The 26,083-nt window shown below is 40.8% G+C and overlaps 1 pseudogene; it reads right to left on the reverse strand.

The window, feature by feature from the left end:
* LOC103587623 overlaps positions 1-9,093 on the reverse strand; it is a 9,938-nt pseudogene extending 845 nt beyond the window's left edge.
* Positions 9,094-26,083: the final 16,990 nt, after the last annotated feature.

Raw genomic sequence — 26,083 nt, forward strand, 5'->3', positions numbered from 1 at the left:
AAAGTTCTCCACATCCTCTTCCACGTATTCTGAGAGGAAGAGGACAAAGAGCGGAAGGCCCGGGTCATTAATTCTCCGTACATACCCACTGGCAGGGTGTCGGACGGCCCCAATGGAATTCTTTCATACATGCCCTGTACGAGCAGTTGCTGGGACAATGGAATGAGAGGATCCGTCCTTAAACTTCAATGTGAAGCCACAAAGTTCTCCACATCCTCTTCCACGTATTCTGAGAGGAAGAGGACAAAGAGCGGAAGGCCCAGGTCATTAATTCTCCGTACATACCCACTGGCAGGGTGTCGGACGGCCCCAATGGAATTCTTTCATACATGCCCTGTACGAGCGGTTGCTGGGACAATGGAATGAGAGGATCCGTCCTTAAACTTCAATGTGAAGCCATAGGTGTCCTGGCGATATTCTTCATTCCCAGAGGCATAAAGGAGGACTGTGGGCGGGAGAGGGCGTGGCTGCTGTGCGCCGGGCTCTCGGGCGCCGCCGCTGGCGTTCCTGCGTAGCTGGGCGTCACTGCCGCACTTCCTCTTGGCGACCTCGTGGTTGGTTCGGGAACTTCAATTGACTGGGACCGGTCTGGTTTTACCCTCACCTCGCCGAGGTTTCCTAGGACTTGGGCTGCCGTTTCCAAAGCCACTTTCGAGTTCGGCTCGGCCAGAAGGTGAGGAAAGGTCCTCTTCCTCGACGTCGCCAATGCCCCCTCGTCGCTGGCCTTCCAGGCGAACTCATGTGTGGACTTGCGACCATGGTTTAATGAAGTTCTGGGTGGGCCGAGGGTCCCGAGGAGGGTGCTGCGGTCCTGCACAGGCTGGGTGCTCCCCGGGGAAGGCCCTGCAGCGACGCGCCTCCCCGGCACCCTCCACGACGGGCGGAGCTGGTTCACGTCTCTTTAAAAAAGTTTATTTGATGTCCTTTCCTAGGGTCTTGGCGTAGAAAGGGGAGAACTGCATGTGCTCATCATGTCACCTTCTAGCCGGGAGCTCTGCCCCTCCTCGGGCCTCTCGGGCCAGCCGTCGCCTCAGTTCTCCTCCTGAGATGACCGATTCGCGCGGGCCGCTTTTTCTGTCCTGACGGGTCCGTGTTAGTCTCTCTCCTCTGTGTCCTCCCTTCCCGGGCAATCTTTTCCGCGCCCCGGGATTGTTTCACAGTGTTTACCGACTGGGGACAGGTGCCTACTTCGTAGCCCTCTCCGACCTTGCTCTGGACTAAAGGCTGTTTATCCAATTGCTTACTTGAAATCCCCACGCACAGACACTTCAAATGTTGCTTTTCGGTATTTCCCCTCTTCAGTTTATTTTCCCTACTCAGGCTTTTCTGTCTGGGTAAAGGAGGCTTTCTCTCTGCGGGGGCTTTTCACCTCCTATGTTCTCCTCCTGGAACACTGTTTCCTTCTCTATTTGCACGGCTTCTCACCCTCCTTGGAGAAGCCTCCTTTGAATACCCCACATGGAGTTGCTCCCTCTCTCCTTCCCTCCTTCCATCCCTCCCACATGTAATTCTGTCACTCAGCCCTCTATTATTAACCCTCACAGAATTTGTCAAATTTGAGAGTATTTATTATGTTTATTTTTCTCTCTATTTCTGATCAGGTAGTGAGACCCACTGCTGGTAGGAACTGTGCCATTATATTTATCACTGCTTTTCTAACACGAGCACAGTGCTTCTACACAGGAAGAGCTTACCAAATATGTGTAGAATGGATCAATACAATTTAAAATTAATGCTGATATCTCAAAAAGCTCTCTCACTTATAATCAACTGAAAGTTGCCTTAAGTAGACACAAATAATGTAACAGCTCATCTTCTTATTCAATTTTTTAAACTTACTTGAAACCTGAAAACTTGGCTCAATTAAAACTTAAAATTTTTATCTGTCAATTATAACTCAATAAATCTGGCAAAGAAACAAAAAGACCTATGACTACGATGCTTATATGAACAGTCAAGTCCAGAAAACAATATAAGTACCCTTTAATTAGCATATATCATTTCCTGAAGGACTCCTAGCCTTCTATAGGCTTATAACTCCAAACGAATTTTCTCTTAATCTTTTTCTTTTATCCTTCCTTGACCCAACTTTATTAAATTAACATGGTTTGTTTGATAAAGGCCACAAATATTCAGTTTAAAATGAGTTATGAATCATGACACCACCTGAGAACACAAGAATGATAAAAAGGCAAGACTTTCCTGGTAAACTCAGACAGCTCTCTATAGTTCAGTTCTTTAAATCTGCCAAATAAAATGTCACAAAATGGATCAGATGGATTGAGAGGATCTCACTGTCAGGATGAGCTGTATGAATCAGGTATATATCAGTTGTCCTGCTACAGATTTTTGGCTTGATTCCCAAAACCAACTTCGTTAGGGAAGAAACAGAGACACAAACCGGGTTATGCAAAGAACTAAGACTCAAGAACTAACAGAATAAGATATTATTCATGGCTGTGGATATGACATTTTGTCCAGTCTCATCATCACCACAAGAGCATTCTGTTATCTTTTAACACTAGAAATAATTGCTTTGATCAACCTTACAAATGCTGTTAGCTAATGTCTTATACATTATATTACTTGGTTTTAATGAAAAAAATTTTTTAGAAATAATCGTTTTGCCCAGTTTTTGAAGTAAAGTACATATTTGCTATAGTAATACGGTTATTTCTTTGTAATAATAAGAGCTTGTCTGATCACATCCAAGGGAAACCAACAGCTAGGGGACAGCTTCTCCTCTTGTCCCCAACATTTTGTATGACACATGAAGCATTTTCACCGTTCTCCTACAGGCTGCTCCTATTCTGTGGGGATGCTGTTCACAGGAAATCATACTCACCTTGTAATGCCTTCCTTTGGTCTCTGGGGAAGTGTAAATGAAAGTAGGAGGGGCCGAGTGGAAGTGGCGGGGTGGGGTGGGGGTGGCAGTGGTTGCCTGAAGAGGTGACTATTGACGGAACCACAGGAGGGGAGGAAGTTGTGCTAATTAATTGAATCTGATTCTAGCATCCTTGGGCTCCTAAGCCCAGGACAACACCTGCCTCCCTCAGTGTGCTCTGTGAAGCTTAAAAAGACTTCATTATATGTGAGATTGAGCAAGTTTGAGCTTTGAAGTCAGACCACCTAGCTTCAAATACCAGCTCTGCCACTTCCTAGCTGTGTGACTTTAATAAGTCATTTATCCTCTCTTAATTTCAATTTTCTCATCTGAAAATGTGTGTAAAATTCGAAACTTTCCCTTTTTCTTTTTTGTCATTGAGGAATAAATGAAAAAGTTCTTATAACTGTTGTAATATAGAATGAGTGCTAAATAAATAATATTAGTTGCTATGGACATTGTGGCTATCTTCCCATCTCCCCTTCTCTTAGGAACTACACCGTTCTTGCTTGGGTTTGCCTACCCACCTGCAGAAGGCCTTTGCACTTAGGATAAAGCTCTATGTGCCCTTGGCTCAATGTACCTCTGTCTCTAGTCATGGGGACACTGGCTCAGACCTAAACTAATCAGCATAGTCCCACCTCCTGGTCATGGTTATTTGTTCTAGGATGGGTTTGTGATCAAATTTGGTCCAATGAGACTTGAGATGATTGTTGCTGACTTCTGGGAAAAAAGCTTCCTTGCTTTTCTGAGAGGTTTCAGAAGGGAGGTGGTGTTATTATTATTGCTATTACTATTATTATTATTGTGTATAACTGTTCCAGGTTTTCTTAAGGGTTCTAACATTTGCCTTTGACTATGTATGAGCCTGCTGTAGAGGGAGGATTCAAAGCTGCACACAAAATAAACCACAAGGATTTACTGAACTTCTTCATGAGCACAAGGGCAGAGATAAGATTAGATTCTTCATAGGATACCCCACAGATTAGACCCTCTGGCATCAGGGTCAAGTGACTTGGGGTATAGTGTTGTGTCTCAAGAACAATTTGAAAGCACTTCAATTTTTAATAGCAAGAGGGCAGCAAGTTATATATCACCACATAATATGTCACTTTGGCATATTGATTATTTTGAGATAAAAGAAATTGAGAACCAGACAATACAGTAAAAGCTCTTTACCTCCCCCTCAACTGCCTAAAATAAAGTATACATGTTTCCTTTTGTAAAGAAAATTTACTTTTATAAAGGAAATTTTTATTAGTAAGGATATCTGTACCAGGAAGAAAACTACTTAGAAACAACTTTTATCACCTGAGAGACTTTTTAATCCACATAACAAGGCAACCTTTATTCACTATACATTCTCTCCCCTTACCCTCCCATAGTTTGTCTCTACTGCAGAAGTCCCAAACTCCTGTTCCTTTTTATGGCTCAGGATGATACACAAGTCTCCATCATGTGGCCACTTCCCAAAGTCTCATATGCTTGTGGTACTCTATGCATACATAATTTAAATTGTTTTTCTTCTATTAATCTGTCTTATGTCAATTTAATTCTTAGACCAGCCATAGAACCTAGAAAAGTAAAAAAGGAGCCTTTTCCCTCCCCTAGATGACATTAACAATCCTGAAAATCAAGTTCTCAAAGATTCCTGCTTTTCTTCCAATAATATGGCCACCACAGATGGAAATATTCTAATGGTTTTTGATAGTTTTCTAATAGCAAAAGCAATTGCATCTGTGATTGAAATTTACTATTTAAAACCCAGTTGTGTGGTACTAATGCAGGCATCAGCAACCTATGGCATGTGGGCCAATTATGAGACACAGACCCGTTTTTATTGTTAGGGGAATCAGTTGCCACCCCACCCCTCATTCCCACCCCCACCCCTGGACCAAAGATTCCCCTTGTTGAGAGAACTATCACCAGACAGTAGAAGCAGCAGCTGACAAATCTCTCCAGTTCCTGTTGGCAGTTAGGTTTATCCACCTTTGGGGGACAACCCTGGCATGCCAGTTTTCAAAGTTTGCCAACCTTTGTAGCAAAGCACAGTAAAGCTAACTGACATTTATAGTTCTGTTTTGTTGTTTGGTTCCCTGTAATGCTTTTGTTTTCCTTTAGTGTAACTAGGTGGTAACCAGGCCCAACATTTATTATTGATTAACCAGAAACACCAGATTACAATTCTTTGACAAAAATGAAGGCCTCTTAAGGTATTTAATCATATAGAAAACATTAAAGAAGGAACAGGGGGAAAAAAATGTAACCAAGCTTGATTCTCAAAAGCCTTCTGGAAAAATGCCTCATGAATTTTTAACTGCAAGAGGGCAGGAACTTGTCTTTGTGACTCAGCTGAAAGATGGTCCTCATAACCCACTGGTTTCATTTGAAGTTCAGAGAAAAGAACATTGTCTACTAAATCATCAATATTGCTGGCTGTAACACCTTGGGTTTCCCTGTGAGACTTGGTTCTGGCAAATAAATTTATAACAAGCCTCAGATACAGTGAAAGAACCATGGTGAGTGCCAATAGAAAATAATCCCTCCCCTCTCCCCCCACCCAACTTTGACAAGAAGAGAGCTCTTCCCCGGATCTGATTTCTGAGTAATCCAGCTCAAACAGAAAAATCCTGGCTAATGAATTTCATCAGCAACGATCATCTGACAAAGGATTGGTCAAATTAGCAATGTAACACACCTGTGGTTCATGTCACAGAATAGACCAAGAACTTTCCTCAAGGAGTTTATAGCCTAAAAATGACGATGTAGTATTAAATACACGTGGGAAAAAAGAACAAAGGATGAAGGAAGCAAGATGAGTTAAGATGAATCATTTCTTCAGTAATCAATATCATTTCCCCTTACTTCTATCTTTGACCTTAAGAGATAGAAAAGCTGCCCAAGAATATTATACAAGGTTAACAAGTAGGTAGAGCTCTTCTTTCAGCTCTACCCTTCATAGCAGGAATAAATATTAACTAACAATGTGTAGACTTAGAAAATACTGTGTCTGAATAATAAGATTCTCCATAAAACTATATCTGTCTGAGGTGGTGAAAAGTGCATCTGTGAGGAAAATAGTATAGTCAGGCCCCCTTTCCTCATAACTGGCTGGGCACGTTTCAGCACATCCATTGTAAACAAGTTATATAAGAGCAGTGTAACTGCACATGTGTGCCCATATACTCCTTGGCTCATTGCCCTATTGTGTACTTCTGGTATAAAAGATAACAGCTCTGATCCACTGGCCAGCAGAGCTCACATCTGAATAAAGCATGTCAACCTTGCCATCGACTTCCAGAATCTTTTTTCAACTACCTGACTCATGACCTGCACAGAACAGGGCAGAGGAGTCTGTGGCCTAGCCCGACAGCATGCTTGGTCTCATTCAGGAGCTGCCTCTGCTTCTCTAGGGTTGAATTATAGTCTCAGCTGATTGGTAAATCGAAAAGACAGGGGAAGGGCCCCCTGGTGTTGGGTTTGCCTTGGTCATTCTCTCTGGGAAGGCTGGGCATAGGAAATGTTTCCCAAGTGCTTCAGGGACCACATGGACTTCCTGAGCTGCAACACATGGCCATTCTCATGTAGCAGGTGTGTGTGTCCCAGAGTGCTGTGAATCATCATAGCACAGGTCCCCTCGCTCACTGGATGGCCAAGACCCTGGCTCCTTCAGCCTCAAGGAAGTGTTAAAGCTTCTCTCCTCAAGTTGATCCATTTCTGCTTTCCCCAAACTTTGGAGCCCCCCTTTCTCTTTGAGATACTTCATTGTCATTGCTTTCAGGAGCTTATGCCTTGAAAACAAATGTTGGGGCTGAGTTTACATGCCAGGTACCTGGCACCTTCTGCTTTTGACCCCACAACACAAGATTCAGTTAGGCATAGGAACAAAAGGCTCAGTTATCTTTTCAGTATGGAAGGAAATCTACCAACAGTATTGAGAATGAAACATGAATTAGGTTCTCAATACATCGTCTTGTCACACATTGGTTTGACTGGCACAAGCAATTGAATGATGTGCTTGTACTGTTTTTAAATCCATAAACAGATGGGGCAAACAGCTGGATAGGAAGAGTAAGTTCTAGTGATCTGTAGTACTGCTAGGTGTCTATAATTAACAACTTATATATTTTCAAATGGCTAGAAGAGTTCAAATGTGCTCAACACAAAGGAATCATAGATATTTGCAGTGTTGAAGATGCCACTTACCCTGAGCTGAACATCACACATTATTATACATGTATTGAAATATCATTCTGTACCCTATAAATATGTACAATTATTACACGTCAATTAAAAAATAGTAATTAAAAAAAGGGCAGAAAAGGGGACAGAAGAAACCCATATCTTGTTGCGGAGACTCCCAGCTACCCCAGATATATATTCTTGATATCTTACTTGGTAGTTGAACTGCTAATTTAGCTGGAAACCTAGATACTTATAGCAAAAACTACATTTCCCAGCTTATTTTGTAGCTAAATGTGGCATTGCAGCCATGTTTTGGCTCATGGGCAGTAAGTGAAAATGTATGTAAATTCAGGGCCGGCTTGGTGGCACACTGCTACAGTGCGCCGCTTGGGAGCACGGCGGTGCTCCCGCCGAGGGTTTGGATCCCACATACAGACCGGTTCCCGCTCACTGGTTGAGCGAGGGGCGGGCGCGGCACCAAGGGTTGCGATCCCGTTGCCGGTCCCGGTCCGGTACGGGCGCGACACTGAGGGTTGCGGTCCGTTGCCGGACACGAAAAAAGACAAAAAGGAAAAAAAAATAAAATGTATGTAAATTCGATGTATGTAAAGTATCCTCAAAAAGAAGGAGCATGTCCTTCCTTGTCCTTCCTCTTTCCCACAGGCTGGGACAGTTACAGTGCCTGAGGCTCCAGCAGCCATCCAGGGTCAAGAGGTGGACATTACACACTGAGGATGGAGGAGCAGAAAGACTGATGTAGTCTAGGTCCTGAGGAACTGACAGAAACTCACAGCCAGCCCTGCAATGCCTACCTTCAGACTTCTTCCATCCAGGAGAGAAACTGTCTCCTGTCTTTAAAATAATAACTATTATTTTGAGCTATCCCAGCTGATATTCCTCAAAGTAAATGAGGTAATACCAGGTTTTATCTTTTTAGAGGAATTCCACAGTACCACAGAAAAATACTGTTGGTCTGGGTCACAGACCCTTCAAACCTGTTGTGCAGACTGGGTCACGGACCCCTCATATGCAGGTCATGACCTAGGTAGAAAAAGATTCTGGGAGCTGTGCCCACAAAGTTGACATGCTCCATTCAGATGCGAGCTCAGCCCGCAGCCTCCAGAGCAGCAGCAGCGGCCCCCCTGCTGGCTTCCTGGGGGCATCCTGGGGGCACTGTGGATCAGAGCTGTTTGTCCTTTATACTTATGTCAGATAACCAGGGAACACCTGGGCACACATGCACAGTTAATATATTTACAACAGTCAAATTAAGTCATGTCGGCAAGATTGTGAACAGCTGAGGGAGCCAGACCATTTGTGTTCACTTTCTTACAACTACAATTCCATAATGCCAAGAAAACACAAAAGTTTTGAGTTCTCTCTCCTATTTTCAACAGTAATGTGTAGTATGTGTGTGAATACTTGTGTCTGTAGAAAGGAAGCTTGCTTGGGTCTCCAGGATGCAGCCACAGGTTGGGCTCAGTATGTATATATGCACGAGTGGCTGACAAGCCTTCTGAGATCAAACTTGTCCTAAGCAAGGGGAGAGTCAGGTATATAAGCTTAGTGTGGTCACTGGGTTAGACGGGTGAGTCTGAGGATATTGAAAATGTAAAATTCAGCTTGTTTCCAAAACCCGACTTGGTTTCAAACAACACAATGAGCAAAGTCTGAAAGTTAAAATGGAAATTACTAAGTTCCTTAAAATATTTGGCGAGATTGGGAACACATTCCACACAGCTTTGTGGCCTGCATAGCATGCCATGGGCACCAAGGGGAGACAGTGTTGGTGGTGGTAGCAGTGTGGGGCCCAGCAGTGGTACCATGAGCAGGCAGGTGAGGCAGTGTCTCACGGCATCACTGACTCTCACAGGAGGCAGCGCCAATGACTGGACATTTTCCAGTGACATTAGGAGCAATGGAAGTCGGCACAGCTGCCCTTTGGCCAACAACCTGGACAGCAGGAGCCGGGAGTCTTTAGCAGCAGACACCTGCAGACATGAGAGGAGAGGCCGGGAGAACATGGCAGACACCACATGGATGCTGAGAGGACTTATCTTTTTGAAACTTTTCAAATGTTTCTTAGGACCCTTCAGAAATATCTGAGTACCGTACGGATGGAATGGAAAGTTTTGCAATAGGTTTGAGGTCCTATTACATTAAGTGGAGGTCAGAGAAACAGTTTATTACTATTAATGTGACCCCTTTTTCCCTGAGGTTTGTGTGGGTCAGGGAAAACATGGGTTCCATTTTCTCAAAGGCTCTCTGTAGATGCCTGTTGATGTTTTTTCACTTGCAACATCCACTTTACTAGTATGTGGACTTGAGGCAGGCTCCAAGGGTCCTCTCCAACAACAACCTAAAGCTATGTTAAATTGGAAAATAGAGATTTGCCTTCAAGAGACTAATATTGTCTTATGTATAAACTGTGCAGAAGGTAGTAAGTAGGGGATGGTGCTGACATACTAATGCACTAGAAGTGGGAAAAAACACTCCAAGAACAAATAATCTTTTACATTTGAAAAATAACAGAAATGGAAAGTGGGCGGCCAGCCAATAAACCAAGTGTATTTATTTAGAAGAGGCATTTGAAAATAAGGTTTCCTAATTTGGTTTGAGAATAAGACCTTGAGTGTTACCTTCTGTAGAAACGTCAAATAAGATGAGGTTTGACTCTTCTCTAACCATCCTACATAGTAGTGAGGAGCTTCACACATCCACTTACTCAGTCATACGTTTGTTACATCGAACATAACTTGATCATCTGCGTTATTCTAGGAGCTGAGATATGTGCCATGTGAAAGTAGAAAGAATTCAAAGATGAGTAGAATATAATTCTTGCCCTTGAAGAACTTAAAGCCCATGGAGTGAGTAGAGAGGGGGATAAACCCCATAAGTAAGTCATTGCTATATGATGTGATAAATGAATCTAAGCAACTGTACAGGTACATGAGTAACAAGTCCTATGGGGAAAATGTGACCTGAGGGGATAAGCGATCTTTGAATTTGGTTATGAACGATGAATAAGACTTTATTAAAGGTAGAAAAGTCAGGTGGAGCATTTCATAGTAAGTCTTTGGAAATTTTAGAGAGCATTATCTTGGGAGCATGAGAAATAGTTTGGTGTGGCTGCAGCAAAAGGAGCATGACTGGTGACTGGGGATGATGAGGCCAGAGATTCAGAGGGGCCAGGCTGAGAGCATTGTGCACCTTGCTAAGGAAGTGAACTCAAGCCTTTGGTAGTGGTGACTATCAAAAGGTTTAAAGCAGCAAAGTGAAGCGATCAAATTAGCTTAGTTTGGCAGTTGTTCAATCAACATTTACTGAGTTCCTATTCAGTGTCAAACACTAGGGATAAAAGGAAGAGTACACCTCAGGGAACTTACAGTTCCATGGCAGAGCCAATCACATAAACATGCTGGGGTAATGGTCTGTATAAGATGTGCTGGGCAGGAGATTTAGAAGAGGTTCCAAGAGGACCTATGCTGAGTCTTGAAGGACTCATCTCACTAATGTGTGTCTCCTACTAGAATGGAATCTCATGGACTTTTAGAAGAGTTCCTGGCGCACAGTAAACAGTATAGAGATATTTGTTAAATTAAATAAATTTTTTAAATGAGAGCAAAGACTTACTCTGCTTTGTTCAGTGTCTGGAAGAGTGCCTCACATAGTAGGTGGATTCTGTTATGCTATAGCAATAAAAAGATGACAGGGAGTGAATGGATTCTAATATTTAGGGTGTGGAATAACTAGAAGCTTGGACTTTCATTGGGTGAGAGAGATGCAAGAGGGGAGGAGTCAGGATACAGCATGTTTTCTTTCCTAGTTATGCAAGGAACACACACGCAGAGTCAGGTTTGGTTGAGGTAAGAGTTCCTTTTGGACATCAAGAGTTGAGGCTACTAAGGGACATCTGAGTGTACATGTTGAGAGGACTGATAGAAATAGGAATATGAAGGGAACAGGGGGTACTGTAGGAAGATGGCAGACTGAGCACATTCTCCACCTCCTCCTCCCACCTCTAGAAAGAGCAGAAGAGAACAGAAGGTGACATAAACCCAAATGATTGCTGGAAAACAGGATGGAAGACTCTTATGGACTAGCAATCATGAGAAATCTCTGAAAGATAAAAGCAGGTGAATTGGATTGAAACAGAAAATCACAGCCAGACTAAAACTGAGGCAAGAGTAGTAATGGTTTTGAGGGAGGCTTGAGCACAGAACCTGCAAGTATGGAGACCAAGAGGAGGTCCTGAGCACCAGAGCAATTGGTTGGGGTATCATAGGAGTAGCTAAGTGGTTGGGCCACTTTTTTCTGAATAAGGATTTAAGCACAAAAAATTCATACAATGCAGTGAGATAAGATATAAATAAATAGTTTTAAAAAGCGAGAAAGAGAAAATAAGGATTAGAAGGTAAGTTGAAGCTAGGCACACAGTATATTAAAAATCATGCCATGAAATCCTATGCACTTACTAGATACAGGTGGGTCTCATATTTTGCTATAAACTTTCAGTCAAAGGAAAAAGGAAAATAGAATCTCTTTACATAAATGACAGCATCCAAAGGGTTAGAAAGAAATTGGTGGCTTCCAATCCAACTTACATAAGCCCAGCCTGGAATTCTGTTCTTATGCTGAGGGTCCATGGGTTAGACGTGGTAGAAGGAGAAAGCTACCAGGTACAGCATGTCTACTTGATGCCTCGTACTGCACCTGTATTTTCTAATTTAATGATTATACCAACTTAATCCTGTAGTGGTCCAAATCCACTGTGCTTTAATCTGTCCCTTACTTCCCCTCAGAGAAAGATGGTCCTATACACTTGGCTGTCAGCTGAGTACTCATCAGCACAAAATGAAGTTTGACTCTCTGTGTATCAGTGATCCATAAAGGATTTGAATCAAAGGACTTTATCCAAGCTTGTTGATTCTCATAGCTTCCTTACTTCCCCTCAGAGAAAGATGGTCCTATACACTTGGCTGTCAGCTGAGTACTCATCAGTACAAAATGAAGTTTGACTCTCTGTGTATCAGTGATCCATAAAGGATTTGAATCAAAGGACTTTATCCAAGCTTGTTGATTCTCATAGCTATTCTTTAAGATTACAATAAATTCTGTTGACGCCTGCTGTTGGGCAAGGTTCTGTATCACTCTTTCTCAGGGAAGGTTGATTAGCCCAACCAAAGCTTCCTGGGATCACTAGGAATTCCTTGTCTAAAGCTTTGTAATATTAGAACAACTTGGGGATGGGATGCTGTCCACAGGTGCTCTGTAAGGAAATAGAGCTTATAGGGAGGAGCCAATGTTATTCCAACTGAGTCCAACCTTGAGTCAACTCACCCAAAAGCTTACTTGTTAGGGTAAATTATATTCAATGCCTATCAATAGTATGTGTACACTGAAGTGGAAGGTGGTATAATTTGGGGTCTGTGCCTTTCAAGCATGACTCTCTGATCCTCCCAGATATCCCATAACTTAACTGATACCTTTTAGTAACTTCCTTTTCTTTTTTAGCTGACTAATGTGGATTCTATTCTCTGCAACTAAGAATTCCAGTGATATAACATCTGTAGAGGAGGAATAGGTAAGGGCATGAGGTTCATTAACCTATAACTAAATACTAGCTAAAATGTGTATATATGTACTAGAAATACGTACTTTTACCCTCGCATTATTCTTCATAACTATGTTTATTTCCCTATTTATATTTGAAGCACCTCAGAGACAAGGACCTTTATCTTCTTATCAGAGTGTAGTATTTAAGAATGTAGGCTCTTCCACCAGATTGCCTTACTTGAATCCTGGTTTCACCCTTTTCTAGCTGTGTCATCTTGGACAAGGTACTTAATTTTTTGTGCCTCAGTTTCTTTGTGGGTAGAATGGGGATAATATTTTTATTTCCTTATAAGTGTTGTTCAACTTCAATGACTTAATATCCATAAAGGGCTTATTACAGTCTCTGCAGCATGAAAAGCATCTAACAAAAGCTAGCTGTCATTATTATTATATCATAATCCTATAGAACTTGTTATGATAACAGTGACAAGTAGCCAATGTGAACAAAGGAGTTCAAGAGTGAATGGGAATCACCTCCAATCCTACAGCATTTTAGTAGCTTATGAAGCACACACACCCAACTCTCTGAACTTGGAGGTTTTTTTTGAAGGTTTTTTTTCCTGCTCATGAATGAAGCAATGGTAAGCACAGACATATTTCAGATTGACAAACTTGCTTTAGCATTCCCCAGCCTTTACACACCTCATCTCCAGCCACACTGAGTGCCAGCTCCATTTATATAACCTCCTTCCCAAATCTCCTCCATATCTGATTTCACATGGAAATAATCATAGGCAGAGTGTTTATGCAAGTCTCCATGGCAACAATCCATTCTCTTGTCTCCACGGTGACACTTGCAAACACTTATAACCTCTCAAATTCATTTTGTTTGTTTATTTGAAATGTCTACTGATTTGATTTATCAGCCTAAGCCAGGCATTACAACACAAATCTACTTCTTTCCAAGATTAAAAAGAAAGAGACAGGAGAGAGAATGAAGTGAAATACTATTTAGGGCATGTCTTATATGGGAATAATCCTCTAAAAAGTTTATTGGGAAACCAAAACCAAAATTTTTATTTCAGAACCACCCTCCCACAAACAGGCACACCATGCCAGCACCTTGGGGCCCACCCAGGGACCCAAGGCATGGAGAAGGGGACTGAACCACCCTCCCACAACCAGACACACTTTTGCCAGCACCTCAGGGCCTGCCCAGGGCCCAGAGGCATGGAGAAGGCGACCAGACACACCCCACAACCAGACACACCACCAGCACCAAAGAGCATGCCAAAAACAGCTCCATGTGGGTGGCCCACCATAGCCACCACAATAACCATGGCTGCTGCGAAAGTGACTAGACACCACAACCACCATGCAGATGGTCCGATAACCACTGGAGTGCATTTGAACAAGGAGAGTCACCAGCAGAAATAAAAAAAAAAGAAGAGGATGTCTCTCTCCACAAACCCTATTTCAGAGTGACAGAAGAAGCATCTGCTCTATGATAATACTGGGGGACCTGATCACACCTCTCAGCATTGGACAGATCGTATAGGCAACAAATGAACAGAGTAAGCATTATTCTTTCAGAAGGAGAGAAGAAATCTAGGGTAATTAGAGCGGGGAGGAGGGAGGGAGTGGGGGAAGGGGAGAGATTGGACAAGGGGCATAAAGAATAATTACAATTTGCAACAATATATATGCTAGTAATATTGGTTTGATCAACATATCTCAATGTTGAACCCCCAGAATATGTATAATCAATTTTGATTCAATAAATAAAATAAATTAAAAATTCAAAAATCAAAAATTAAAAAATAAATAATTTTTTTATTTCTTACCTTTCACATAATTAGTACTTAAACATATATACACATAGTTTTTTAGCAATAGAACAACTAGATTCTAAGAAACAAAGATGTGTGGGACAAACATCACTGGGTTAGTGATCAGAAGGCCTGAAGTCTGGACCTAATTTTAGGAAAACCAACCATCCCAAGACTGAAGGCTTTCCTAGGACATGATACTTTCAGTGCTAAAACCAGGGCAGACATGGGGAAACTGAGATGGTTGTTCACCCTAGTGTGCAAACTTGAAGTGGCCAGTTGAGGTCTCTTTCCTAATCTTCTTCATGGCATTGAGGGGATGAAGAATATTGTTGCTGTGGTCCCTTCTAAATCGAATGTTTTATGATTCTACAAAGTAGAGCTGGGTATTTTCCCCAAAAGCATCCTAGTTCACTGCAAGGATGGTATGTTGTACTAACTTCCCAAATATGAACGGATGTTGGAAGTAAACGTGAATTTCTTTTAGAGCTCACTAATGCTTGGATGTGATAAGGAGTCAAGCAACTTGTCAATTCATGAACTAGCCAACTGATTTGGTCATGCACATTCTTCTTGGTTGTTCCCCCAACATTTTCACCAAATAAGGAAAATTTGGGGGGGTAAGAGTGAATTGCATTTCTTTTTCAGAAAAACTGTGTCATTTAGGGCACACGGTGGTGCATTACAAAACAACTCTGACCACCATTAAGAATCTCACTAATGTATAAACTTCTGCACCCTCCCATGTTAAATGCATGTTAAAAGATGTGTCCACATACCTCTTTTATTCCATAGCTAGAGGAAAAACAACATTCCCAAAATATAAGGACTTATTCCAGACAAGTCTCATTTTTTTTTTATTTTCACATAACTGGAAGGTCCACTATCTTATTCATGAGTGTGAGAGATAGGTTGAGCCAAGCAGAAGTGTTCTGAACAGAGCAATGTATTTGTTTTTCCATTTCAGTTCACAGCATTTGTATGCCCCTTGCAAAATTTTCACTTGAAGAAAAATAATTGCTTTTGTAGGAAGAATATATACATAATTATATTTGTTCTCTAAAATGCATGGCCACTCTGTAAGGAGATGCATCTTTTTATTTTTAATAGATAATTCTTTTGCAACTTGGTGACTCTCATACAAGGTCATCATCCGTGTGGCTGGGTGTATATTGCTAGTTTATCTGTCTGTCTGTCTAGCTAGTTATTTATCTTCACCGAAAGCCTTTGAAAAGCATAGTGGCACAACAGTCTTGAAGAATATTACTTATAAAACAATTATATAGAGAAAGATTAAAGGGAAAAAACCTCTTTGATTATGAGGATCTCCCAGAAATTCTTTGGACTGTCTTTGTTTATTCCAATTATATTTCCCTAAAACTCTTAAAAACAATTTTACTGTTTTTTCTTCATTGTTATAAAGTTAATCTATTGTTTATTCTTTTCTATAGTAGGATGGCGTTTTCCATCACCTTCATCTTCTTTTTTTTCCTCCCCATTATTGCCCTTTAAGGGGAAGGGACATCTTTTGGAACATGCACATAGTGCAGTTATATGAGAAGCTATCAAAATTAGCAAAAGAGATGTTTGTTTGTCTTATAGGTATGCACATTGATAAATTTAAGGATCTATCTCTGTTTTCTTGGGCCAAAAACAGGGACAGGGACAGGTCTTGTTGGCAGAGAGTAGCAAAGGGAAAAAGGACTTTCCATTATACATCCTGGTCAATTCTGTTTAGTCTGAAGGGCAACCTCCATGAGAATAATAAACATTTTGAACCATCCTCTGGACTCCATGCACATTTATGATTACTTATGATTAAATTTGTGTTCATTCTTGCAATGGATTGTACCTTCCAAATGGGTGGAGGGGACATCAATGAAACTAGCCATGCCGAATGAAGTTAGCCAAGATCACTCTACTCCTGTAGAAAAATTATGTTCAGATCCAGCCTGAGCTGGGCACTTGATGTATCTTCTTATGAAGAGAGAAACATCAAGGGGACAGAGGTGATCAAGCACTAAAATTTGTGGTATGGGGCTATAAGATGAGAGAATAGATAACGTCTCAGTAGAAATCTAGAACAATGCTTTAATGTGAGAGCTTATCAGTGACTCCACCCGAGATTTCCTACAGAAGATATAGAAGGAACGAGGACTGTAGACCGTTGTGTGGGTCCAATAAAGAATTTGAAGCAGGTTGAATTGGGCTGAGGACAGGATGGAAAGCACACCAGTGGAATGCTGGAATTGGTGGGAGGACCTTGCACCATATCTGGTCTCCCACCTCCAGCACACACATGCCGAGACCCTGGTATAAGAAGTAGGAAATCAGTGAAGCTTGTTCTCCAGAGCAGCAGGTCACAGAGAGCACAGCCGATGGGGTTTGTGGAGGTTGTAGGTCAAGGGCCAGAGGAGGAATTTGAACTGTTTACCGAATACATTTAGGACACGCTGTAGTAATGGGCTGTCTCAAGAGTAGAAAACACAGGACGATTGTGGTGAGGTCAGAGTGTCTCACCCTCTACTTGGCCCATGGGGTCAAAGCGGATCAGGAGGGTGCACATTGGATAGCTTCACCTCCAGAGGGAGCCTTTGACAGATGCGATTGTTAAGAAAGCATGCTATAAGCACGTGGCCAGCAAAAAGGAGATGAAAGACCTTTCAGTTTTGTTTTCTGAAATAAGATCCATAGAAGGCTCAAACCTGGATGGTAGAAGCGATAAGTGGCCAGGATCTGCTGGTTTAGTTAGAGTGTCAAGAGACTTTAGCATCCTGGAGGTTTATCTCTGCAGTCTCTGAATTCTGAAGGAAGATATAATAGTCAGGCATTGTGCTCAGCTGGGAGAGACCAAGATTCCCTCCCTCCTGCAAAGTGTAGTGGCTATATCATTTGGGGTCCAGTCAGAAAACAGAAAGCAGTCTACATATATCAAACAGAAGTTGTTATATACAGGAATTTGTTTTACAGATGATGTAAGTGCTAAGAAATTGAACATGACTCAGTGAGGAAACTTGTTGATTGGCAACTGGGGTAAGATGAAGGAGGAGATGGTGGTTCTGGAACCCAGGAACCGGGATTACTGGCAGGAGGTGGATGAACCCTGTAGAAGGAAGGCCATCTAGTAGGAGCTAATCATTCACTTGCTGCCAAAGTCTCTCCTGGAGCAGAGAGAAAGGGGAAGAAATACTCTGGCTTTCCCCGCCTCCTTGTCTTCTGGTATTCAACCCATTAGCTGAATCTCACTGGAATGCAGAAGGCGAGGGAGCCTGGGAAGTGCCATTCCCTAAAATATAGAGTGAGACTAAAAAGGGTAGGAGCAGGTCTAGGAGAAAACAGAAATATTACCAGAACTATGGCTTAAGCAAATTAGGGGTTTGCTTTTCCTCTCACATAAAAGAAGTCTGGAAGTAAGCCATCTGATGCTAACACTGTGGCGCTAAGATATCAGCAGGAAGCCAAGCTTCTGTCTTTCTGCTCCACCATTCTTATTGTATAGCTTCCATTGTCAAGGTCACTTTATAGTCCAAGATGACTGCTATTGCTCCAGGTATCACATTCACCTTTCAAGAAGAAAACAGGATAGATGAATAGGACAAAAAGATTTCCAGAAGCCTTGCCCCAGACTACCACTTATATCTAAATAGCTATTTCTGTTGACAAACTAAGCTTTAAAATGTATTTCAGCTGGGCAAACTGCCCTGGGTTTCTGCCTTTAAGAAAAGGGAAGATTAGGTATTGGGTAAGCCACAGGAAATCTCTATCACAAAAAGAGAGAAAGATTGGCATTTAAGAATTAGCACACACAGAAGAGGGTGGCTGGATAGCATCTCAGACAAAAGTCTCATGATACAGACAGATCCAAAGCAGAGGGTGGATGGGCAATGTTAGGTTAGGGATGGGGTTACTATTTCATATAGCTGTGTTCAAACTTGAATAGCAACCTGCAGAAAGTATTGAACTTTGAGTAGAGTTTTGATAAAATACAAATAAGGTTACTCTCTCTAGTAACAGAATATCCATAAAAGAAATGTCATCATTCATTCATTCATTCACTCACTCACTTATTATTTCAGCAAATACTTGGGTAGGCACTGTGCTAGTGCTGGATATAGGGGTGAACACAGTCGTGCCTGCTCTCATCAAATTTATACTCCTTTTTCGAGGCTCCTTAATCTCTGGCCCAGAACTCACAAATGAATAATCTGTGAGCCACATATATGATTTATTTGCCCTATAGAATGTTAACTAGTGTAATATAAAAAAAAAAGTATAAACTGAATGATAGCTGTTGAATTGTGCCCCTAAACATATATGATAAAGTTCTTAACCAATGTTAGCTCAGCGTGTAACCTTATTTGGAAAATGCATCACTGCAGATGTAGTTTCTCAAGATGAGGTCATATTAGGGTAGGGTGGGCCCTTAATCCAATGTGACTGGTGTCCTTATAAGAAGGGAAGAAGACACACAGACACTCAGACACAGGAAAGGAGAATGCTATGTGATGACTGAGGCACAGATTGGACTGATACAGCATCAAGCAAAGGAGCAGCAAGGATTTTTGGCCACACCAGAAGCTAGGAAGAGTCAAAGAAAGATTCTATGCAGAGTCTCAGATGTTCTGCTGACATCTTCATTTGGAGTTTCTAGCCTCTAGAACTGTGGGAGAATAAAATTCTGTTGTTTTAAGCTACCCGTTTTGTGGTACTTTGTTATGGCAGCCCTAGGAAAGTAAAAGCTAACATTTTTAAAAAATCAGGACTTTTTACATATAAACTCAGATTTTCAATTTCTCTTGGAGGAGAGCAGATCTGGCAACACTGGATACAAATCTTACATGAGGCAATGACGGGGATACGTAACTACTGTATTCTCCAGTTAAATCCATTGACTGGCTTGTTTTTCTGTGTCTCTTACAGGAATTTGTACTTATACCATGTTGTCTTTAGTTTTATTTTCTGCTTCTTGCAACTGCCCTTCCCTATGGACTTGACCTGTAAATTCTTGTTGTCTAAGTTACATGAGGCAATGACGGGGATACGTAACTACTGTATTCTCCAGTTAAATCCATTGACTGGTTTGTTTTTCTGTGTCTCTTACAGGAATTTGTACTTGTACCATGTTGTCTTTAGTTTTATTTTCTGCTTCTTGCAACTGCCCTTCCCTATGGACTTGACCTGTAAATTCTTGTTGTCTAAGGGCAACAGGTCTTTACCCAAATCTCAGTGGAGATTTCCCTGTCTGTTCTATTTAATATTGTTACCCCTATACTCTTTTTCCTGCTTTATTATTCTCCATTGAGTCAGTCAGTCTGTCTGTCTGTCTATCTATCTTAACATTACTTTTTATTGTCTGTCTCCTCCTGCTAGGATATAAGCTTCCCAAGGGTAGGGTATTTGTCTGTTTTGTTCACAGTGGTAGCCCCAATGCCTAGAGCAGTGCCTTGCTCATGAATACAGAAAATATGGGATGCCAAAGCTGGAGTAAATCCCAGAAATCAGCTAATCCAACCACCACTTCTTTTTAACCCTAGAGGAAACTAACCAGGCTGAGAGAGAGGACATGATGTGACAAAGGCCATACAAACAATTGGTAGCCAAATGAGTCAGGATCAGGACCCAAGTTTTGTACCTCCACGTCCAATGACGGTTTTGTGGGTCCAGGCTCCCTCCCTGCTCATGTAGTTAAGAGTGTGGATTTTAAATACAGAAGTATCAAAATGTTAATAGGGAAATGATAGCTTGTATGTATTCCATCTAATTATTTGCTAAATGTTTTCAGAACAAAACTGAAGAATATCTTAGTTCATCTTATTGCCTCTTTTGTAATTATTCATACTAAAGATTAAATTGTTAAAGTTTAGTAAACACCTTTTTTTGACTTCAGCTTTGGAAGAGAGCACAACTGATTTCTTGATAGGCATATTTTGTGTTTCTTATTAATGAGTTAATGAGATAGTGAAAAAAGCTACATTCTACCCACAAGGTTTGAAATATGACGCTAGAAAGTCCAATGATGGTTTTTCTTTAGTTAACCCATCCAACTTTTATAGAAAAGTTCTGTCTAGTTATTAAAAGGAGAACACCAAGTCTCAAAGAGACTAGCACAAGTTCACAACTATCTGTAAGTCATTCATTTATTTTTTTTTAAAGTAATGAGGTCCTACTATGTGCTAGATTTCTCCATTCACTAAAACCAGATGAGGAAGCTACCCTTGCAGAGCTAATGTTTTACAGCCATGTTTTTCAAAGTTGCCTAATGATAGGCATCTTCATGGGGCTGGGAGGCACTTGTAAAACATACACATTTATAAACTTCACCCTAGATCTACAGAATCAGAATCTCAGGGAAAGAATCAGGAATCTTATGTTTGCCAAGCATTCAAGTTTATTTTTATTAGGCAAGTTTCAGTAACAGTTTTAGTGGGAAAGATCAACATTAATCAAGTATTTATACTAATACATGTAGCACAATAAGTATTACAGAAAACTGTACACAGCAATTTATTCATTGGCTATTTATTCAATAGGTATTTATTGAGCACCTAGTGTGTGCCAAATACTGCTCTAGGTGCTAGGCATATAGCCGTAAATAAAACAGATTCAGATCTCTGCCCTCACGGAGCTTTCATTTCAGTGAGGGAAACAGACCCATACTCAGAGAGATAGTTTCAAGTGGCTTTAAGTGTCATTTGCTTTTGGGAAGGCTTTCTGTGCCAGGTAGCCAGGCTAGGAGGAAAAGGAGGAGAAGGGCAAGAGGTTGGACATGAAGATCTTTGCTTCCCTGACATTCTGGGGGGCAAAGCTTCAAGGGATTGGAGAGAAGTACTTGGATAAATTTAGGGTGATTTTGGAACCAAAGTCTTGATTTGCCTTCTCTAGGCCCATTCTGGAAAAACTGCATGCTTCTCAGAGAAGCCCAGAGATTAGTGCTAAGCCACTGTGCCCAAAAGGGCACTTGGGAGTAGAGTAGAATTTGGCTGAGGAAGTGCTTAGAAGATTGTATGGGATGTCCTCTCTACTCCATTGATTCTCCATAGCTTTCCACTGGGGTGTTGGGGAGCTAGAAGTTCCTGCATGTCTTGGAAGGGAGGAGTCATTGTGGGGGGAAGGGGAGTGGCATGCAGAAATAGCTGAGGATACTGGCTGGTGAACTCACTAGACAAGAGAGGTTCCTGTGGAAGGGGCAATGTGACTCTAACTGAGCACCACAGCATGGACTACCCAAGCCAAGGATGTATTGGGAATCAGAGCCAGGTCTCAGAGCATCAGCAGCACCAACAAAAGCAGAGATAACGAACAAATGGGCAAGATGAAACCATGAGATCTTACAGACCTTTCAGAGGCAGATCCAGTGAGGACCCAGAGAGCATCATAAGGATTAGACTCCATACCACCTCCTGCTCCAAGAGGATATATTATCCATGCCTTACAAGGCACCATCTTGGAAAGGAAGAGAGAGAGAGATTGTTTTAAGCTAGCAGAGACATTTTAAAAATTATAAATATTTTCAAAAATACACAAGAAAAAATAGCATAATGAACCCCCACATATCCATCAATCGTATTCTAGATTTTTGTTTTCCTTGTTTCTTCTATAATCACTCCTCCTTTTTAGCAAAATATCTTATAGCAAACCCCAGACCTAATGTCATTTTTCTCCTACAGACTTTAGGATGCGTGCCAAAAAATAAGAGTAATGGGAACCATTACTGCAATGTTATCACACCTTAAAAAATTAACAATCACTTCATGGATTATCTAATATGCAGTCATTTTAAATGTCTCTGATTGTCTCAAATTGCCTTTTTGCAGTTGGTTTGTTTCAATGAGTATTTAATCGACATGCTGCATTTAGTTATGTCTCTCTAGTGTCTTTCAATCTAGAGCAGTCCCCCTGCAATCATCCAGAGTAGGAATTTAAAAACAAAACAAGATCGGTTGGAAAAAATAAATCAAGTTACCCTGTTTGTTTCAATGAGTATTTAATCGACATGCTGCATTTAGTTATGTCTCTCTAGTGTCTTTCAGTCTAGAGCAGTCCCCCTGCAATCATCCAGAGTAGGAATTTAAAAACAAAACAAGATCGGTTGGAAAAAATAAATCAAGTTACCCTATTTTGCTCACCTGACCTGAGTGTGTGCCTCCTGACCTCACTACAACAGCATTAATAGTCATAGAGAATCTCATCAAACTGGAAAGTTACTTTAGGAAATTTTCCTGGGTGAATTATATTTACTGAAAAGCAGCTAGAATCTACTGGAGCAAAGACTCTTATTCAGGCAATATTTTTATTGCACTATTTCCAAAGGCCATTGGATGGACGTGCTCCTCAATTTCTCAGTTGCCTTCCTATAAATCCTGCAAGACTCATTATCAGCAGCACCTACTCTGACTCACAGACTGTTAAAGCTTATTGAGAAATAACTTGGACTTCCCGGAAGACTTATTTGCGTCAGCAAGTGAAAAGATAATCACAGCCATAAATCTTAAACTTATCCATAAGTACAACTGGCCTTAAAAAAATAATAAATTCAATAGTATTTGTTACTTTCAAACAAAAGAAGGCTTTGATTTTTTTTTTCTTTTTTAATCCACCATGTCTTACAAGTTATTCTACTTTATTGTTGCTCCTTTCCTGCTACTATACAGGGTAATATCATGGAAATTATGGCTGAAGGACCAAAGTTCATTGTTAGCTTCCCTTTGTTCTGGTTTAGAGGCTGTTGGGAAACCAGAAAATGAATATTCCAAAGGAAAACAACAGAATTAAGACAATGGTAGTAATACGTAAACAGAAATTCCTCTCATGAAAAAGCATTATCAGTCTTCATTTGTGTAAATTCCCATTTTTAGAAATTGAATTTATTTCCTCTTATTGGTTTATTGGCTAATTGCTACAAAAGTGCCTCTGGGAATGGCTCCTAAAAATGGTGATTAAAAACAATCTCCTGAAATGCACTCTCCCCATAACCAACGCAGTTTATTTCCCTCCATGCTCACATTATATTTCTCTGGCCAGTGTCTGGCCAAAGACAGATTATTTATAGCAGAAGCACCAGAGCTCAAAGCATCCTGCTTACCTTTTGTTGTCAAGGTAACGACTTAGACTTCTCCCCTTCTATTGAAAGGTCAGATTTCTGATGATACGAGTCACAGAGCTCAAGGGGATTTTTAAAATTGATAGCACTTTTTCAAAGACAAATTTAAAACGAAGGATTTATAAATATTCAGACCACTTAAAATTGGATTTAGACCACCAGGTGATTTACCATAATTGACCCGGACACCTCTATGGTTGTGCTTTAAGGAAGCATGGATCAGTCTCTGCTTGCAGAGATCTGTTCCTCGGATTGCAGCCCTCTTGGCTACTTACTGGGTCTGTTCTTTGACAACCGTAATTGCTATTTATCTTTTGCATGAGGTATGATAAGATTCTTTGAAACATTTCTTCTTTAAATTTCAGATTTAGAAACTTCAAAACTACAATGAGGAATATTTTGGGATTCACTCTGAAGGGAAATTTTATACCTATGACAGTAATAGCACTTACTTATGGCCTGATACAATTTTAAGCACATATATTATCTAATTTAATTCTGTCTTAAAACAACATAGAAAATGTTATCATCCCAAATCCTTTTTACAAACAAAGAAGATGAGACACAGATTGAATAAGCAACTTAGCCCAGGTCACAGGACTAATAAGTGGCAAAGATAGAATTTGATCCCAACAGTTTAGTGAATAAGTCTGCAATGATTCCTCTTCACAAGCTCATATCTCTAATTAAGATGCAGGGGCCGAGCCCGTGGCGCACTCGGGAGAGTGCGGCGTTGGGAGCGCAGCAGTGCTCCCGCTGCGGGTTCGGATCCTATATAGGGATGACCAGTGCGCTCACAGCGCTCACTGGATGAGCACAGTGCGGCCGGTCTCAAAAAGGACAAAAAAAAAAAGATGCAGGAGGGCCATAAGGTGGCATTTTTCTCAAGAGGAATGGAAGATGAACTGTAATTCTCTTGGACCCTCCAATTCCCACAACACTCCCTCCCTTGTATATCTCCTCGCCACCTCCATTCGCACCCTGTACTACTCAACAAGGCCATCTATGGGCCTTAAAGAGAATTTTTCTTTTCCAAGCTGCATTCTCCCAATCACATATCTGGGGGGAGAAGATAGTTGAATAATATTCCAGAAACTCATCTTCAGACTCCCCAAAATTCAACCTGATGCCCCAAATTTTAAACTGTGGTAAATTCAGTATGCTTCGAATCCCAGGAGTGGTTTATTTACAGTAATATTTACCATTTATTAAATACATATTATGTGCCAGGGGCTCTGAATGAATTATCCTTTATCTTTACAACATCTCATAGTAAACAATAGTAAAATGAAACTCTATGATTAAATTAAACTAAAATGTCTCCTGGCTCTAATGAGCTACCAGGTATATAGTCTGAGATTCTGTCAAATATACACCTTCTGTAACAGATAAAGTATTTCCATGATAGTCTTTCCACCTGCTTCAGTTTACCCATCTTCCATAATACTATAAAAAGACTTTATTCAGTTATATAGAACTGTATTGAATTAAAGGATAATATAAGAAAGTAAAAGGAAGTCTCCCCTTGGGCAAAATTTTAATTTTAAAAACTAAATACTAAATTAATAAAACAACATTTTTTAAATCATCAAGGGCTTTTGAAAAAATATATTTTCCAAAACTGTGTGTATGTTTATATTCACACACATGTGCACATGTGTATATATGTATATTTATATATATAAAACTTACCGATGGGGAAACTCATAAAAAGAGCTTTATCATTTCTAAGTGAAGAGTTAAATTTAAATAATTCCTTTTTATCTTTAGCTTCCCTTTATGAAAAGGAGAGTTTTCTACATCAGCCTTCCCCATACTTATTCACATTATTAATATCTCAATGACTGTTTTTAAAAGAGAGTTCACACATTGAAGCTTATCTTAGAAAGGAAATACTGGCTAATGAGAAGTAACCAATCCAATCATTAAGGGATTATTCAGGTCAGGGTGGCAAGGACATCACCTGAAGTTACGCAATTGAGAAGAAGCAGAGTCAGGATCGGAACTCAAAATGGCAGGAGTCTTTTGTTCAGGACCCACTTAGTAGTGAGACAATTCCCCACGTCTGTGCTGATCCATCTGATCCTCACTGGTGTCATTCTTTGGGGAAAAGTGATACCATGATGGAGTCACAGTGGGGTCAGTGCTTTCTCCAGTGTAACCTCTGCTTACACTATCACAGTAAGAGATTAAAGGCTTGACTATTACTTTCATTTTGGCTTGTTATCTCAACAGCTACTCTGATACCTGGTGGCTCATCTTAGTTCCTGACAAACATAGTAGGTGCTCAATAAATATTGAACAAAAGATTGAATGAATGAATGAGTGAATGATCTCCCCAGGCATTATGCTAAGTACTGTAGTCATTCTATAAACATTTGATGAGTACATTTTATGTTCCTGGCACTGTTCTAGGCTCTTGGGATCCATGCACATACCCCTACCATCAAAGAGCTTACATCATATGCATTTTATTATTATGCCACTTCATCCTCACAGCAATCATATCAGGTAAAAATTAAAAACTAG

This window comes from Galeopterus variegatus, unplaced genomic scaffold (genome assembly GCF_000696425.1).
Source record: "Galeopterus variegatus unplaced genomic scaffold, G_variegatus-3.0.2 Scaffold467, whole genome shotgun sequence".
NCBI classification, from domain to species: Eukaryota; Metazoa; Chordata; class Mammalia; order Dermoptera; family Cynocephalidae; genus Galeopterus; species Galeopterus variegatus.